This window comes from Camelus bactrianus, chromosome 15, assembly GCF_048773025.1.
Source record: "Camelus bactrianus isolate YW-2024 breed Bactrian camel chromosome 15, ASM4877302v1, whole genome shotgun sequence".
Classification (NCBI taxonomy): Eukaryota; Metazoa; Chordata; class Mammalia; order Artiodactyla; family Camelidae; genus Camelus; species Camelus bactrianus.
The window spans coordinates 40,019,031-40,036,872 of record NC_133553.1 but is presented as its reverse complement, the minus strand read 5'-3'; the positions used below and the strand labels follow the sequence as shown (position 1 = coordinate 40,036,872).

The 17,842-nt window shown below is 42.3% G+C and overlaps 1 long non-coding RNA gene across 1 annotated transcript in view; it reads right to left on the bottom strand.

Annotated features, from left to right (window-relative positions):
• LOC141579849 (uncharacterized) overlaps positions 1–17,842 on the bottom strand; it is a 41,965-nt gene that overhangs the window by 10,333 nt on the left and 13,790 nt on the right. The window contains exon 2 of the long non-coding RNA XR_012511868.1: positions 7,346–7,446. This is a non-coding gene — a long non-coding RNA (uncharacterized LOC141579849). The remainder of the gene's footprint in view (positions 1–7,345; positions 7,447–17,842) is intronic.

The following is a 17,842-nucleotide window of genomic DNA, read 5'->3' as shown; positions in this document are numbered from 1 at the left end:
AATTAGGTTTAAAAGGAAAAGCAACACATATGCTCCCCACTAATGCCTGGGTTTAGCTCTGGGTGTGCAGGGAGGGAGGCAGATGGCTCCCTCTGTGGGTGGCCCTAGGGGCCCTGCAAGGCTCTCCTTGCCCTAGTCCCTAATAGTTGAAGTTGAACTCATGGGAGATTTCTTTCAGTTACAGCACTGCTTCCAAAAGAGTCTTTGTCAAAATGTTAAGAATCTGGGCTGTTGGTCATCATTAACCTAACAGGGCCCCCTCTTTCTCTGGGGGAACTACTTCTCCCAGTGCCCTTTCCTAGTGGTTGGGAGGAGCTGCCAATCCCAGAATCCCATGCTCTTGGCCAGGATTTAAGCAGGCATCCATCCCTCAGGCCACAGTGACTGCTCCAGGGATGGGCACATGACAGAATCTGGGCCAATCAGATGTCTTTCTAGGACTGTTCAAAGAAGAGCTGGTGGTGAAGCCATCTTAGCTCAGGGCGGTTGGAGAGCTGGATGGGAATCTAGGTTCCAGGGTCTATGTTCTCAGTCACACGGAGAAAACCCACCTGCGCTGGTGAGAATAAAGCCAAGTAGGGGTCAGGAGAGAGGAGAGACAGAGAGAGCGGTCTTCATGACACGGAGGCCCAATTCTAGGCATTAAGAGCCCAAACATGTATTTGGATGTTCCAGTATCTTTCCAGTGAAGCCTCATTGTAATTAAGCTTGTTCGTATTGGGTTCCTACCACTCTCAAGAAGGAATATTCTAACTATTGCTCTGGTCAATGTCCCTGTCTTCTGTGGCTCTCCATGAACACCATCCCCGGACCTGCAAGAGAGGGCTGCCTGCGGCTTGGCTTTGCTGGCCTTGGCGTCCCCGAGGGCACACCGTGGCTGGGCTCCAAGACGTCAGGAAGGAGCGGACGTACGGGAGGTGAGTAAAGTGAAGACACCTTGGCCTGGCAGATGCGAAGGGAGGAGCGGCAGTGCGGACTGCTCCTCGGGGGCTTTATCATTCTGCTCACTGGGTTTTCTGGTCAGGTTCTTTTGAAGAAAGGGCTCTGCAGCAGTTCTATGTCCAGTCGCTTAGATGTGTACCTGCCTCTCCAGGGCTGACGTTCTTTACGATTTCTCTTTCTTAGTCACCTGGCCTGGGCACGGTTTACGTTAGAGGCTGAAGAGCTTTCTGTGTTGACAGGAGGGGTGGGCTCAGGCCAAGCATGCAAGGTTGAGGGGGGGTCACATGGGAGCGCGGAGGCGAGCTCGTCATGTGAGTGGGGACAGGTCTGCGCTCCCACCCAGGTCCTCCCAGTGGCCTCCACCCCTTCCCCGGACTTCAGCAGGCCCCCGCTGAGATAAGCCTGGACTAAGGCAGTCCTGTCGAGTTTCCGCCTCAGCTGGCCATTCTCATCCTTTGATGCTCCATCCCAGTCAGAAGGGCATGTGTGGGCGTGCAGGGTGGTCTGCAGCTCCTGACTCCCGGACTGACCCGGCGGGAAGGCGGCCACTTGCCCAGCCCAGGTGCTCTGAGGCCTGAGCCTGCTGTGAGTGTGGCAGGATGTCAGGCCAGAGCGGGGAGGTGAGAGGACAGAGGGGAAGCACGTGGGGTGGAGAATAATAAACTCCTTCATGGCTCTGAAGGCTCTTGGAGTCTGATTTTCAATTATAAATAATCCCAGGATTTGTTCAAAGCTCAACAACCGCCCCTAGTGCCCTACAGCTGGGCAGAGCAGCCCACGTGACTTTTCAGATCTCACGGGTACAACCTCCTTTATGGCCTTTGCAGTGATGGAGGAGGGGTTTGGAGAACACAGCTGAAAGACATTTATGGACCTGAAATCAAAGTTCCCACCACATATGTTTACTGAGTTTTTGTGCAGGTTATGTTAACAGAGAATGCTGTGCTTGCAATGGGGTGTTTTCTTGTTTCTTTTTTGTTTTTTAATGAAGTATAGTCGATTTACAATGTTGTGTTTGTTTCTGGTGTACAGCATAGTGATTCAGTTACACACATATATATTCCTTTTCATATTCTTTTTCATTATAGGCTATTACAAGGTATTGAATACAGTTCTCTGTGCTATACAGTAAGTTCTTGTTGTTTACCTATTTTATATATAGTAGTTAGTATCTGCAAATCCTGAACTCCCGATTTATCCCTTCCCATCCCCTTTCCCCCCAGTAACCTTAAGTTTGTTTTCTATGTTTGTGAGTCTCTCTCTCTTTTGTAAATAAGTTTACTTGTGTCTCTTTTTTTTTAGATTCCACATATGAGTGATATCATAAGATATTTTTCTTTCTCTTTATGGCTTACTTTAATTGGTATGATGATCTCCAATTCCATCCACGTTGCTGCAATGGCATTATTTTATTCTCTTTTTATGGCTGAATATTATTCCATTGTGTATATATATATATATATATGTATATATATATATATATACACACACACACACACACATATATATATATATATATACATATATATATATATATACTGCAACTTTGTTATCCATTCATCTGTTGATGGACAGGTTGCTTCCATGTCTTGGCTATTGTAAATAGTGCTGCCATGAATGTTGGGGTGTGTGTATCTTTTTGAATTAGAGTTTCTTCTGGATATATGCCCAGGAGTGGGATTGCTGGATCATAGAGTAAGTCTATTTTTAGTTTTTTAAGGAACTTTCATACTGTTTTCCATAATGGCTGCACCAATTTACATTCCCACCAGCAGCGTAGGAGGGTCCTTTTTCTCCCCACCCTCTCCAGCATTTATGTTTTATGGACTTTTTAACGACGGCCATTCTGAATGGTGTGAGGTGATACCTCATCATAGTTTTGATTTGCAGTTCTCTGATAATTAGCAGTATTGAGTATTTTCATGTACCTATTGGCTATTTGTGTGTCTTCACTGGAGAAATGTTTGTTGAGGTTGTCTGCCCATTTTTGGATTGGGTTGTTTGTTTTTTTGTTATTGAATTTTATGAGCTGTTTGTATACTCTGGAAATTAAGCCTTTGTCAGTCTCATCGTTTTGCAAATATTTTCACAGTGGAGAGCTTTTAATTTATACAGTTAATCTTTATTGAACACCTATTGTGTGCCTATATACTGTCCTGCGTTAGGCATTGGGATGGAAGGAGAAGCATTGAAAAATAAATCATTATTACTGAGTGGGCAGGCAAACACAAGGGGGAAGAGAATGTGCTAGAATACTGGCCTTGCTCAGATGCTCTAGGACAGGCCTCAGAACGGTGAGGGAGGCCTGGAGGGGAGGTTGCATTTGGACTGGTTCTTGCAAGAGCATGAGGGGAACTGAGCAGGACTGGATTCTGAGTCCTGGCAAGAAAGCTCAGGAAGCAAATGAGAATCCCAAAGCCCAGCACACAGGAGCTGGCAGAAAGAAAGAGCCCGACCAAAGTGAAGGGTCTGGTGGGAGGGCTGGTGGGAGGGGTACGATCCAGGCAGAGGTGGAGCCAGAAGTTGCCCCCACAGCACAGAAGCCAGAGGCTGGGGTTTTTTTTGTTTTGTTTTGTTTTGTTTTGTTTTTTTTGGTAAACCCTGTGGCTGGTGGTGTCTGGAAAGGACCTTCTCCAAGAAAGCTTGAGCAGCTGGAAGCTGGGACAGGGTGTGGTGGTCCCCAGGGTACGAGGCCTGTCTTCCTTCTACATAACCACAGTCCCAGTCCGCTCTGCCACTGCACGCTAGCGATGACCTAGCCCCAAACGTTTTGATTCAAAAGAAATAATTTTCAGGCAACACAAAGAAATCCCAGAAGACATATCATTCGAAGGAAATGTCCTTCTAGGGTTTTAATGAAGGTGGAGGGACGGCAGGGTGGAGTTCAAAATCATGTTTCCATCCAAGGGAATGAAATGGTACATGGTGTCCTTTCAAACTTTGCTTTGCTGTGTTTTGGGAATGGCTTGGGCTCTAGGGTTGCATGGGAGGATAAAATTATCTCACTGTAATTTAAGAAAAAGTGTCCCATTTTTTATTCCTTGTAGAAGTAAAAACAATGTGCGTGTGTGTGTGTGTGTGTGTGTGTGTGTGTGTGTGTGTGTGTGTTTGGTGCTGGCTGGAATATCAGATGACATGACATCTGATAAGACTCTTGTTATATGTGTTATTCAGTGAGTTGCCTTGGAAAGAGACTGTTAAATCTTTCAAAATCAGCATTTCCAAGCCTCACAGCAAGGATTTTGACAACAGGAAAAGACATCACATCTTTCCCAAGCCAGTCCTCCGAACACTCCCTTCTTTTCCCTATTATTTTTTCTGCATAGAAAAGAAGAAATTTGTCCAAGGGAGGAAGATTCAGGACACTGCATCAGGACTCCTTCTCCTGTAAACCCCACCTCGAACAATTCATTTTCTAAACTTTTAAAGGATTTGTGGACTTATTAGAAGCCGAACATTCCCAAGAATAGAACACTGTTGAAAGTCCCCAGGTGCTCAGGGCTGGCGAGACACAGTTGGTGGTGTACAATCTTGTCTGGCTGTTGCCTGTGTGGGAGTGATGCCTAGCGGGAGAATCCAGGATGGTGGGAATGCAGCCAAAATATGCAGCGGCCACAAAGAATGCTGGGAGTTTGGCCCCACTGTGCTCGAACCCAGGGGACAAGGCTGGCTCTGGGAACCTGGGATCATCACGGGAGGGGATGGGCGCCAGAGAAACTGGACAGGGACAGATTAGAGGGGTGCAGTTCCCTCTGGATTTAGTATGTTTTGAGCTCACTTCTCGAGGTCTGAAGATGGAGGAAGTTCCTCCCATCCTACCCTTCCCTTTTAATTTCTTAAGAAAGACATTAGTTCACCTCTCTGGGCCTCATCTTCCTTGTCCCATGAAGGGATTGAGCTGCATAACAGGGTCTTCTCAGTGCTAACCTCCTGCGCAGGGCTGGCTACCTAATTTGTTGGGCTCAGTATGAGTGAAAATGAAAGACTCTTCCTCAAAAATCAGGGGAAAAGTGCCAATGAAGGTCCTAATATATGAACCTCTTTCCTTTCTCCCATGTTCTCTCTCTCTTATCATGATCTTTTAATTTACTGTTTAATGTTTTGCTAAGAAAATTTAATATTAGTGTGAATTTTACCATTCATCTTTATATTCCACAATGCCTGTGTTAGACTGTTAACTATAAGAGCATTTAACTTATATGCACAACCACTGAAATCACACAGTTTTTGTTTTGCAGCTTGCGCACGCACATGCATTTTGCCCTTACCAGAACAATAGGAACACTGCCCACAATGAACTCAGTTGTTTTCACTTTGCTTCTTGGCATGTGCACATTCTGCTACACTCTGAACCCTGGGCTTCCTGATAAGTAAGGAAGGATTGAAAGGAAAAGGAACTGTGGGATGTGCCTTATCTCTCCCCTTCCTTCCACACCACTGATTTCAGCATAAGTGGCGGAATTATACAGCGAAGTAACGTGAGTAAGAAAGCAAAAAGCTGATACAGGAAAATATCACCTGCTTCTATAAGAAGTAATAAAAAAGGAACCACCATAAGATCTTTTAACATTCAAAGATATTAGATGAAGAAAGAAGGAAAGGAATGGGAAAAACAAATATTAAACGAATTCCAAGCTCCAGAAAAACATTGCAGTCTAGCTGATAAAAATTATGACATTAAAACAACATTTTACACTTAGCAGAATGGCCCAAATTCAAAACACTGACAATACAAAATGCTGAGCAGGATGTCAAGCAACAGAAACTCTCATTCATTGCTGATGGGAATGCAAAATGGGACAGCCACTTTGGGAGACAGTTTGGCAGTTTCATATGATTCAGCAATTGTGCTCCTTGGTATTTGCCCAAACGAGCTGCATATTTTTGTCCTCACAAAAACCTGCACACTGATATTTATAGAAGATTTTTTCATAATTGCCAAAACTTGGAAGCAACCAAGATGTCTTTCGTAGGTGAATGGATAAAGTGTGGCGCTTCCCAACAATGGAATATTATTCAGTGCTAAAAAGAAATGGACTATTAAGCTATGAAAATATTTGGAGGAAACTTAAATGCATATTATTACTAATTGAAAGAAGCCAATCTGAAAAGGCTACATATACTGTGTGATTCCAACTACATGGTATTCTGGAAAAGGCAAAACTATGACCACAGTAAAAAGATCAGTGGTTGCCAGGGGCTAGTGAGGGGGAGGGGTGAATAGGTGGAGCACCAAGGATTTCCAGGTGGTGAAACTATTCTGTTTGATACCGTCATGGTGGATACATGCCATCATTCATTTGTCAAAACCCATAGACTATACAATACCAACAGTGAACCTTGATGTAAACTAGGGACTTTGAGTGATAGTGATGTGTCAGTGTAGGTTCATCAGATGTAATAAATGTGCCGCTCTGGTGGGGGGTGTTGTTAGTGGGGGAGGCTGTGTACGTTGGGGAGGGGGATAGGGGACCTCTGTACTTTCCACTCGATTTGCTATGGATCTAAAATTTCTATAAAGAATAAAGCCTATCTTAAAAAATTATGACAAAACATTTTGGAATTATTTTAGAAAGTAATCAAACCAAGAGCCCAAGGTAGAGATACAAAAAATCTGGGGAGGCATCTTTCAATGACAAAAGCTGCTGAAATGTAAATAGATATAATATAAATTCCCAAATAAGTTTCACAGGAAGACAGAGGCTTTAAGAGCCACAAATGAGGACCCTGGCTCAGTCTCTGGTGATAGAGGAGGTCTGGTAAAACCAGGGCAGGAAGAATAATGATACTTGAATTGGGCTGATTTGCTTTTGGATTCTTGCATCCAGAGTAATAGTAAGGCCAAGTCAGTCTATTGCACGGTGGGAGACCTCACGGGGGAGAGCTGAGGGACTTCAGTCACCAGCCAGTCAGCCACCAGGCTTTTTGCCTAATCAACCCAGAGCTGACCACTAATGTATGACCTCGTTTAGCCAAGACTGGGAAACCATCCTGAATTGCTGAGGCACAGAAATTTAAGCTTAATGTGTTGTTATTACTTTAATAATCTGTATTTCCACAGCAGTAGTAACTGATTCAACTCTGCGACTGTGGACCTCTTATCAAAACTCACATGGCTTCAGTCTTTTCATCTGTAATTTGTAGATAAAATCGACTTTAGGTTGTAATCATATTAGTAAATTAATATTTAAAACGTATAGTACATAGGAGGGTTCCAAAAAATATTTCAAGTGAATGAATAAATGGTTAGTACTCAATAAAACTTTTCCAAAAAATAGTAATAATGATTGATACCTGAGGGGACTTTCATGGCACAGAATTAGGGATGGGGGAAACCCGAGGTTCAGGGAAGCCATCAGTGAAGTAAGATGGAATCCACTTGCCTTGCCAGGAAGTTACTCACACGACATGGGATCAGCCAGGCTGTTATGCAGAGATAATGGAAGAGAAAGTGCTTCCACTGCTCATTCCGCAGCCAAACCACAGATGCTGGCAACTCCTCGCCTGGGAGACAACAAAGACATATTCACAGGGATTGGCTCCTTTCTTCTGAGTTCTACACCTCAAGCTAAAGAAGCCAGTCACGCAAGGCTGGCCTGCTGGGACCAGCTGGGAAACCCATCCGTGGCTACTGCTGAGATCTCTGGCCTCCCTTCCCCCAGATCCTTCCTCCCCTGTGCCCATACATTACGTTCTGGGAATGCCCGGTAATGACATGACTGATAGCTTCTTCTGTTTTGCTTCCAGGAATCTTGTTTTTTTGTTTTTGGGGGGGTGGGGGGTGGTTTGAAGCTCTTAAACTGGAAGAGAGAGTTACCTTTTACCATTCTGGAGACACCTTGTGGACAATCCATTGAGAATTCCATCATATCCAATTAACAGACATTTTGAGAGCCAATAAACAAATGCTCAGGCCTTGTGCCAGGTCTTAGAGAGGCAAAGATAAAGAAGATTAGAATTTTCTTTTCTTTTTATTATCCACCAGACCAAAGGGCACAGCCTGGGGACTTGATGCCAGGCAAGATGTGTCAGAAGATCTGGATTTGGCTCCTGGCTCTGGGTGGCGATCACAGAACTGTCGCCTATGCTTTCGGAGCCTGTTTCCTCCCCTGTAAAATTAGTGATGGGCCTAGATGACCTTGCTGCCCTGTCCACCTCTAACAGCAGATGTCAGCAAGCCTGTGGGTACCAGCAAAATCAGGAGTAACTGGAAGAATCCTGCTTCCGTGTTCTCAGAAAAGCCTTGGCCACCTGATTTTTTCCTTTTATTATTGTTATGTCAGTGTTGATATTTGCAAAAGAAGATGAGTATCACACAGGTGATAATGAAGCAGAATAACATCAGGAACACCTGTGAGCCTTAGAAATCACAGCCAATACCATCGTCCAGCCCATGGGCTCCTTTCCTGTACTGTGCCCTGCAGAGCCCTAGAAGTGACCAGCATTCTGAATTTTATTCCTGTAAACCCCTGGTTTTAAAAAGTAAGTTAGCACCTATGTCTACAACATCAAATAATATATTATTGAATTTTGCTTGCTTTATAAAAATGGTGTTATCCTCTACTATACCCAGTCTTCTTTTTGCTTGCTTTTCTCACTCCATATTGTATTTCTAAGATTGGTCCATGTGGCAGGTAGTTCATTATCTTTGCTATGGTATGTAACATCTTATAGCATGAGTATGAATAAATAATTGTTTATTCATTCTCCAGCTCCCTTGGACAAGGGTTGTCCAGGTTGTTATCACAGTGTTGCTATGATTGGTCCTGTACATAAACCGCTATGCAAGAGCTTCTGTACAGTTATACTTAGAAAGAAGTAGTATCACATGAATCTTAGGCATGTGTGCAAGAGTTTCTCTAGGGTAGAAATACTGGGCTATAACGTACGTGAAACTTCAGCTTATGTTTTCCAAAGGAATTGCACCAATGTAGACTCCTGCCAACAGTGTATTAAAAATTCCAGTTGACTCACACCCTCACTTTGACTGTGTCTGACTTCCTAATTTTTGCCAATCCAGGGGGTGAAAAGCGGTATCTCACTGGTGTCTTAATTAGTCTCTTGGATTACTAATGAGGTTGAGTCTTCTTTGATGTGTTGAGGGACGACTCATGTTTACTGTTCTGTGAACTGCCTGTTCCTATCTTTTGTCCATTTTTCTATTGGGCTATTGGCTTTGTATTTATTCATTTATTTTATTGGACTTTGAAGATTTAAAAAGTCCTTTTTATGTATGTGTTATTGGCTATACATACTGCAAGTGTCTTCTCCTGGCTTGTGGCTTTTCTGATCGCTTTCATCACAGGATCTATTGTGAAACAGAAGTTCTTAATTTGAAAGTAGCCAAATTTATTATTTTTTCTTTTGTAGTTTGTACTTTCATGTTTTGTTTAAGAAATCTTTGCCACCCTGAGGTCTTAAAGATATTCTCCTACACTGTCTTAAAAAATTTTTGAGTTTTGCCTTTTACGTCTAAGTCTGAAATCCACTAGGCTTTGATTTTTCTGCATGGTGCGCAGCAGGATCTGATTACAGTTTCTGTTGTTGTTGTTTTCCCATATTGGTAACCAATTGACCCCACACCATTTATTAAAGAATTCATTGTTTCCTTAGTGATGTGCAGTGCCTTCTCCATCATGTCTCAAGGACCCACCCCTCCCCTTTTCTTTCTGTCTGTGTTTCTGGGGACTCTAGTCTGTTCCAACGGGCAAACTGTCTGCATCCGTGCGAGTACAACACTGTCTTCATTACTTCAGCTTTGTAAGAAGTCTTGATATTCCTCTTCAGGAGTGTCTTGTTTATCCTTAGGTCTTTGCTTCTCAATACAAATTTGAGAATTATTAGTCAAGTTCCTCAACAATTCTATTTGACTTTTTATTCGAATTGTATCCAATCTTTAGATCAGTTTGGGGAGAAATGACATGTGTGATGTTTACAAAAGATTATACTGTGGTCCTCTAGTGGGGAAGACAGACACATTGGTATAACAGCATGTGGTAAATATTACATAAACACGAAGCACAGAGGAGGAGTTAGGGGAAGTGCTACAGAGAAGATACCACGTGTGAAGGCTCGCAGTGAACAAAAATGCTGTATTCTGGCTTCAGATGTGAAAAGTATGTCTGTCCCATTTTGTCAGACCTCCCTCAGGAGATAACCACCAAGGTTACCCTCACTGAAACCTTAAAATTGTCATGATGGTTGCACAGCAGGATCAGATTGCCCTGGACCTAAATCCAAACAAGTGTGCCGCATCCACTCTTTTCTCTGTATCCCAAACCTGGACATCAGCACACGGTATCTCTTTCAGTGTTGTGTTCACCCTACACCCTACATGTTCTGGTTCCCTTCACAGATCTGACTTGTTTCCCAGAGAGACCTACTTAGGGTCTCTTCAGTCTTTTTATGAAGCCAATTTGTTTTTACAATTCAGTTTTACAACTTCAACCTTCTATAGCTTTGCCTCCAGGGTTTTATTCAATTCTGGACCAAGTTTCCCTGATCATTTCCCTGGTCATACTTTAACAATCAGTTAGTACAGACCACCGAGTGCCTATTATGGTGCTAGGTATGTTTAGGGGATGCGGAGTCAAGGGTCTGGGAGTCAGGTAGACCTGGGTTTGAGCCTTAGCTCCACCTTATTAGCTGAGTGACACTGGGCCAACCATCTAATTTTTCTCATTATATGATTCTTCATGGATATCACAAAGGATGATAATTCTGGATTCAGATAATATATATAAACGGTCTTGTACATACGGTATTTTAATCAAATGAGGAACAAAAAATGTTAGTTGCAAAAACTAGAACAGAAGACAGTAACTTGCTTCTGAGAGAGTTTTTTCCTCGGAGGAGCATATGAAGCAGTGGGAGGTACAACACTCAGAGAGGACACGTACTAAGGGAAAAGCACATATGAATGAGGTCTGAAAAATTACGTTGACTCTCTGCATTGATCCAGAAGGGATTTAAGATAACATGTAAAAATAGATAAATTAGAGCAAGGTAACAACTTAGATGTGATGGAAAAAAAAGCAAAATCAAAGTTGGGAAGGTACAGAAAGTGGAAAGGAGGAAGTGCAGAAAATGCACACCAAGGAGTCTGTTTCACACACTTGGTTTAAGGGGGACACATATTTGATGCTAAGCTTTCCAGTGGCCCCACCAACAGTCACAGTGACAACTTACAAATAACTACAGAGAACGCCAAATACAGGAGGGTAGTCGGCATGGAGAGAGGCTGGATAGGGAAGGCTCCTTGAAAATAATGAGGTTTGAGTCAGGTTCTGATGGAAGTTGGATTTGGATTCCAAAGGGAGTCACCCAAGCAAAATACATAGGAGGAGAATAAAGAGGTCGTCTTGGGAAGCAGGGATCCTTTTGGCTAGTCTCACAGTAGGGCAGGCAGACGACTGACGTCTTTCGATTTCACACACAAGAGAGCCCTGACTCTCCCTGACGAGAAAATGACCTGATGAGAGTGGTATTTGGAGGAAATTACCCTGGCACCACACAGCTGCAATTTTCCCCTTTGCAAATTATAATTCATCACGGGCATTTTAGGAAAACTCTGTCACGCATGTCTCTCCTGATGTGGTTCACATCTGGCTCTGCCATTGGCAATATAGATTATTTAGAAAATCTGTGCAGCATTAGTGTCTAATAACCTTTGCTTTAAACACGGTGAAGCAAGCCACAAACTTAGAAATGGCACACATCCCTCTGGAGTAATTTAGTCCAGGTTCTCTATGTGACTTAGGAAATCCCTCGCTGTGGCTGCATCTAGTAGTCTGGACAATGGCATGAATGTTGAAAACTAGGGAGATTGAAACTAGTCTTAGAAATAAGAGTAAACGTAGTGACTTTCACTTTCAGTGTGCTTTCCTTGCATGTATAAAGTTTTGAGAGTTTGAAATGGCCCTAGACTGAACAGCATTCTGCATAAAATAGTACAACAATCACCAGGTTTTTTTTTTTTAAGTTGCATTTTTGTAGCATGTGGACATCATGACCACTTCAAGTATTTGGATTTAAAGTTTATGCTTGAATTTTGGCCAAACAAATTTTTCCTTTCTTGTATTTTTGAGGGACTAGTGCTCCAGCCCTTAGAAGAAATGAAGCTAATAGCTCTTTAGTTGTTCAATGACAGAAGCCCATGGAAGGTAGAAACAAGTGTCACAGGGGCTAAGCCTGGAGGCAGGGAGATATTTGAGGGAACATGCACTCTCTCAGCCCAAGAAGTGCTCTTGTATTACAAAACTGTAGGCAGTCTTTTCTTGACTCCAATTAGTTGTAATCCATGTGCAATCTATCCTCTGGGACAGCTGTTATCAGGCTATGTGGGGAAAGCATGTCCTTGCTAAACTTCTGGTGGAGCAGGGGAAAGGGCAAGGCTTTATTGCTTTGACAGTCACGCATTTACTTCACATCATCCAATTGGTTGTTTTCTTTGGAAGCCATTCTCAACTGACTCGTGTGAAGCACGTTGCATTTGGGGGGGGGGGGGAAGGGTAAGATGAACCACAGGCCCATCTTCCTTGATTTGTCCCTAACTCTCAGCTGGGAAGAGAATTTCATTTGCAAGTGGCAGACCCTCTGGGATCAAGAGAGAAAGTCCTGGTGAGAGGATGTATATTTTGCCTTCTTTCACACCTATGTGGATTGTTCAAATTGGAATGTTCCCTGTAGGGAAGTGTAACTAAAATCTAGAAGAGATACAGAAGGTGTAGAGTTTTGTTAAGTCAATTATCTTAATAAAATTTATTTGTTCATTCACTTATTTAACAAATATTTGAGAGCCTTCTGTGTACTCACTGCTGTGCTTGGTTCTGGAGATACTAGGGGACATAGTGACAAACAAGATAAATCATGGCCCATGAATCACTGATGTGACGTATGACAGAGTAATACTTCTCAAAGTGTGTACCAAATGATGACACCAATTCCATAAAATTCTCTTGCCCCCACCAAAACAAACAACTGAAGTAGAGAGGGTGTTTTTTTTTTTTCCTCAAATAAATTTGGTAAGTACTGTATACTCTGTTCTGGAGCCACACATTATATCACAGAATAATAAAGGCTTTGGGATGTTCGCTATCAACCATTGAGCTATTCATTGTTCAGTCTAGCATTTATCAAAAGCATCTAAACATGGAAATCCACCTACTAAATATCTGGGGGACTAGTTTTCTGTGACACACCCTTTGGAACACACTGTGGAGGAAACGCAGAGGAAATTCACAAGTGTTAAAAACTCTCAGGATCACAAAGCCAGCTGTGGTTAGCGGTGGTCAAGGGTTGCTGCCACTGAGTGAAATCCATCATGAGAGCCACTGGGTCTGGCCTCTGGGGCCACCAAAGACACTTCTGCACAGCATGTTATTTATTTTCTTGTTGAAGGCTGGACATGATGTATTAGGTTAAGAAATTGAGGTAATTAGGTTCTTAGCATGAGCTGTGCTATGTTTAATGTCTTCTACAGCTGTAGGTGCCAGAGGCTTCATTTTCCTCTGGTTTCTGTATTTTCCCCCCTCCTCCTGTTGTTTTTGTGTCTCTCCAAACACTTCTTACATAGAATCTGTGTCTCAGAGCTCTCCGTTGTATACCATGGTTAGTGTACTGGAGCCCTGTCGAGGTGGTAGTTGGATATGGGGGGAGGGGAGGTGTTCTATAATATTGTGATTAAATCTCAGCTTTTTAATGGGCCTGAGTTCCTGTGCTGTGACCTTCAGAAACATTCCTTAACCTTTTCTCTCCCCTTATGTGAGACAAGAAGACTAGAGGGGCTTAGAGTTGGCTAATTGTCCTTCTCCTGGGTCAGATAAGGCTCTAGTAAAAATAATTTCCCTTAGAGTACAGGCTTTTCTTATGGAGAGTACTCTGGACATATGTCAAAATCATTACTTTTCCCCTAGTACATTTAAAAAGTGGCTACTTCCCTCCTCCCTCTGCTGGAAACAAGAGGGGATTGTCCTTCAGTCTTTACTGGGAGAACCTGGTAGAGATCCTTGAGGTAAAAACCATGAAAATGTAGCCTACCCTCCTTTTCCCCCAAAATGCCCCTCCCACCACCTCGGCCACTGGGGTTTTTAAATTGCAAGTGGTCCACACTCAGCTTCTATTAATTCTTCAAAATTGCCATTAAAGAGTTCCTGCTACTTACTGGCACTAGTGGCTTCTGCTTCAGGTAAGCTGATCTTAGCTTTGGTTTTCCACATGCACCTGTCTCTCCAGATTTCTAGATGGAGGTTTGCCCTGTGAATTTAATTCTCTAATGTTTCCAAGAAAAGTTTTGATGTTCAATTTGCTTAGCTTTTTTTTTCTTATTGTGAGTACAGGAATGGTAACTTCCAAGCTTCTTCAGTGTCAGAGTTTGAGCCAGAAGTCGTCTATTGATTTTTACTTGATTCATTTAATGGTCATTTATCGAGCACTATCTGATGGTAAGACATTACACTAAATGTAACATGGGATATAGGCACAGCCGACCCAAGCCTCTGTCCTCGGACCATCTGAGGTCAATTTTTATGGTGTATACTTTGCCTTTCAGACTGGGTCAAGGTTCCCATTCTTGATCTGTGTGTTTATACTCTGGCTTCCTGAGGCAACATTTTTTTTTTCCCCTCAGACAAGTCCATAGATCCACATTCTCAAGAGTTCAAGAGTTCTCTAAGAACACTTTAAAAATTTATGTTTGCATTTTAATTATAAAGTAAAATTTAGGATAATTTAAAGATATTCTAGAACAAAGCACGGACTAAGTCCAGCCCACCACCTGTTTATTTGTATAACAGATTTTATTGACACACAGCTGTGCTCACGTGTTTATGTAATGTGTATGGCTGCTTTCACGCTACAGTGGTGCAGTTGAAAATGGTGAAGAAAGTGTATGGCCCATGACACCTAAAATATTTATCATCTGGCACTTCACAGAAAGAGTTCACTACCTTTACTCTAGAAGATCTTCATATGATTCTGTTCAGTGTTGGTGTTTGTGTTTATGACCATGAGGTCAAATGAAGATTTCAAATATAGGTTTCTTGGGAATTTGAAAGGAGAAAAGTAGAGAGTGAACTGAGTAATCATATGAGAAATTTGAGAACAGATCCTGCAACATGCAAAAGAATCTCTCCTGAAGTAGACAGAACCGGATTCATGTTGGGGGTCCACACAGTGTGGATGTCCTGTCTGTGTGCTGACTTGCTACAGCTCAGTAACAACTGTAGTGGCCATGGTAATGACCACATTTGAAAAAAAACCAAACAAACAACTTTTAATTCCATTTCTAATTTCTGTCCCAGAAATAATGAAGTTAGATACCTATTTCATGCTGCTTCCACTAATCTGTCTTTAGCTGAAGATAATCACCTTTACATAATTAGCAAGTAACATCTTATTAAAATTGGCATTGGAGAATTGTCTGCTGGCAGAGTTTTCCCTACATATGAGATCTCAGTCTCCTAAACCAGCAAACAGAGCTGTGTCTTAGTCACACCATTCTGCATAGTATACTTATGTGTATTCTGGGCAGGAATCCCAGACTCTCCCTCTCAAGAGTCCCTCTACCTTATAGGCCCACGACCCTGGGTGTTCTTTACCATTCTGCCTGCTCCTGTCTTGGGGCTGCGAGGGACACCTGGATGGATTCACTAGCACCCAGCCCCACCCCAATCAAGAGCTTCCCCTGAGACAGTCTCTGTTCTACATGTTCCTTTCCTCCCTGTTGAGATTCTTTTTGGTGTCCTTTCTTGCCTGAAAACCTCTGTTAAAACTCATTGTATTACACAGACTCTAATAACATTGATCTTTTTGAAGGAGAAGATGTAAGTTTTGGTCAGTTTCCTCCTTGGAAGTATCTTGAGCCCCATTAGCATTTCCCATCTCCTTCCCTCGGAGTTCTGTACCAAGCAGTGGGTGTTGGAAACAGCAGTCTTTGATAAGCCTCAAAAATATCCTATTACATTATTCATCCAGGACAACACACACTCCCAGGAATCCACTGAATATGATGGATAGACCCTGGGTAGGACTCTGGGTATTGAAGTCAGGGACAGTGCAAACACTCTGTTCACCTCTTTTATAGGAACAGAAACCAGGAGAAGTCAGTCATGCACTTCTGTCCTTCTGTGGGATATAAGGGTGCCTAGTGTACAGTTTAGCTGGATGCAGTTTGAAGCCACTTTTAAAAAAAGAGCATTAAGTTCTCTAAAGGAATGTTTATATCTGGGTTTTTCCTTACAGCTTCATTGAGATATAATTCATAGACTCAATAAAGGGTATAATTCAATAGTTTTAGTATATTCACAGAGTTCTGCAACCATTACCATAATCAATTTCAGAACATTTCATCAACTCAAAAAGAAATTCCATACCCACTAGCTATCATCCTCCATCATCCCCATCCCCCTTGGCCCTAAGCTCAGCTACTTCAGTCTCTATATATTTGTTTATTCTGGACAGTTCATATAAGTGGAATCACTTTCGGTGACTGCTCTCTTTCACTTGGCGTATTGTTTTCAAGATTCATCTAGTATGTATTAGTACTTCTTTCTTTTTTATGGTCAAATAAAACTCCTCTGAATGGATGCACATTTTATTTATCCATTCATCAGTTGGTGGGCATTTGGGTTGTTTCCACCTTTTGGATATTGTGAATAATGCCACTGTACGCATTCATGTACCAGTTTTTATGTAGATATATGGGTTTAATTCTGAACTCACAATTCTATTTCATTGACTGATAGATCTGTCCTTTTGCCAGTAACACACTGTATTGATTTTTTTTATTATTACCCTTGATAGTGAATTTTAAAATCAGGATGTGTAAGCCTTCCAAATTTGTCCTTCTCTTTTAAGATTGTTTTGGCTATTCTGGTTTCCTTGAGTTTCCTTACGAATTTTAGTATTCAGCTGGGATTCTGATAGAGATTGCATTGAATGTGTAGATCATATAGGGGAGTACTGCCATCTTAACCATATTAAATCTTCCAGTCCCTAAACACGAATGTTTTCTCATTGATTTAGATCTTATAAATTCTTTCAACAATGTTTTGTAATTTTCAGACTATAAGTTCCCCTGCTGAGTGCTCAACACGCATGAGGCACATCAACGGTATATAGTTCCTCAACCTTGTGGCCTTTCCCTCCACGTTGTCTAGAGAAAACAGACCATAACTTAATTCTAGTTTTCTTTTCTGTTTTACACAGGGGAGGTGCTCAATATGGATTTGCTGAAAAAATAACTAAGGAGCGAATAAATTCCTCACTTTGCTTCCTGTGCCCTCAAATCAAGAGCAGCAGGATCCTTTTCAGTTCATTAACAATCATGTTGCACAAAGCAGATGCTGGCTCATAGCAGATGTGCGGTCAATACATGTGCTGCTTCTGGAGTCCTTCATTTTGAAAAGAGAAATGTGAGTCCTTATTTACATCTAGTCTTTCCCTGAAAGGAGACACCTCTACCAGTCTCCAGATAAGGAGGGAGATTGCCCCTGAACCCCAGGCTCTTACAGTTTCATGCAATTTTGCATGCACAGCCCTGCCTGCTGAGTTGGGCTGGGATGGCACGGAGAAGGTCCCAGGACGCTGTTGCACGCAGACCCACAGACACTCAGTTGTCTCAAACCACGCAGCCTCTCAGGAAATGGGTGTAGGGTTTGCAGGGTCGGCTAATGAGGGTTTCTTTTAGGAGTGATGAAAATGTTTTAATACTGACTGTAGTGATGGTTGTAAAACTTGGAATATACTAAAACCGTGGAGTTGTGTTCTTTCAATGAGTGAATTATATGATATGTGAGTTATATCTCAATAAAGTTATTTTTGAAAACTATTATGGGCAGTGGTGGGGTGCCATGGGCTTATGGGCAGATTTCCCTCTCTATCCTGAATTGATTGCAGCTCC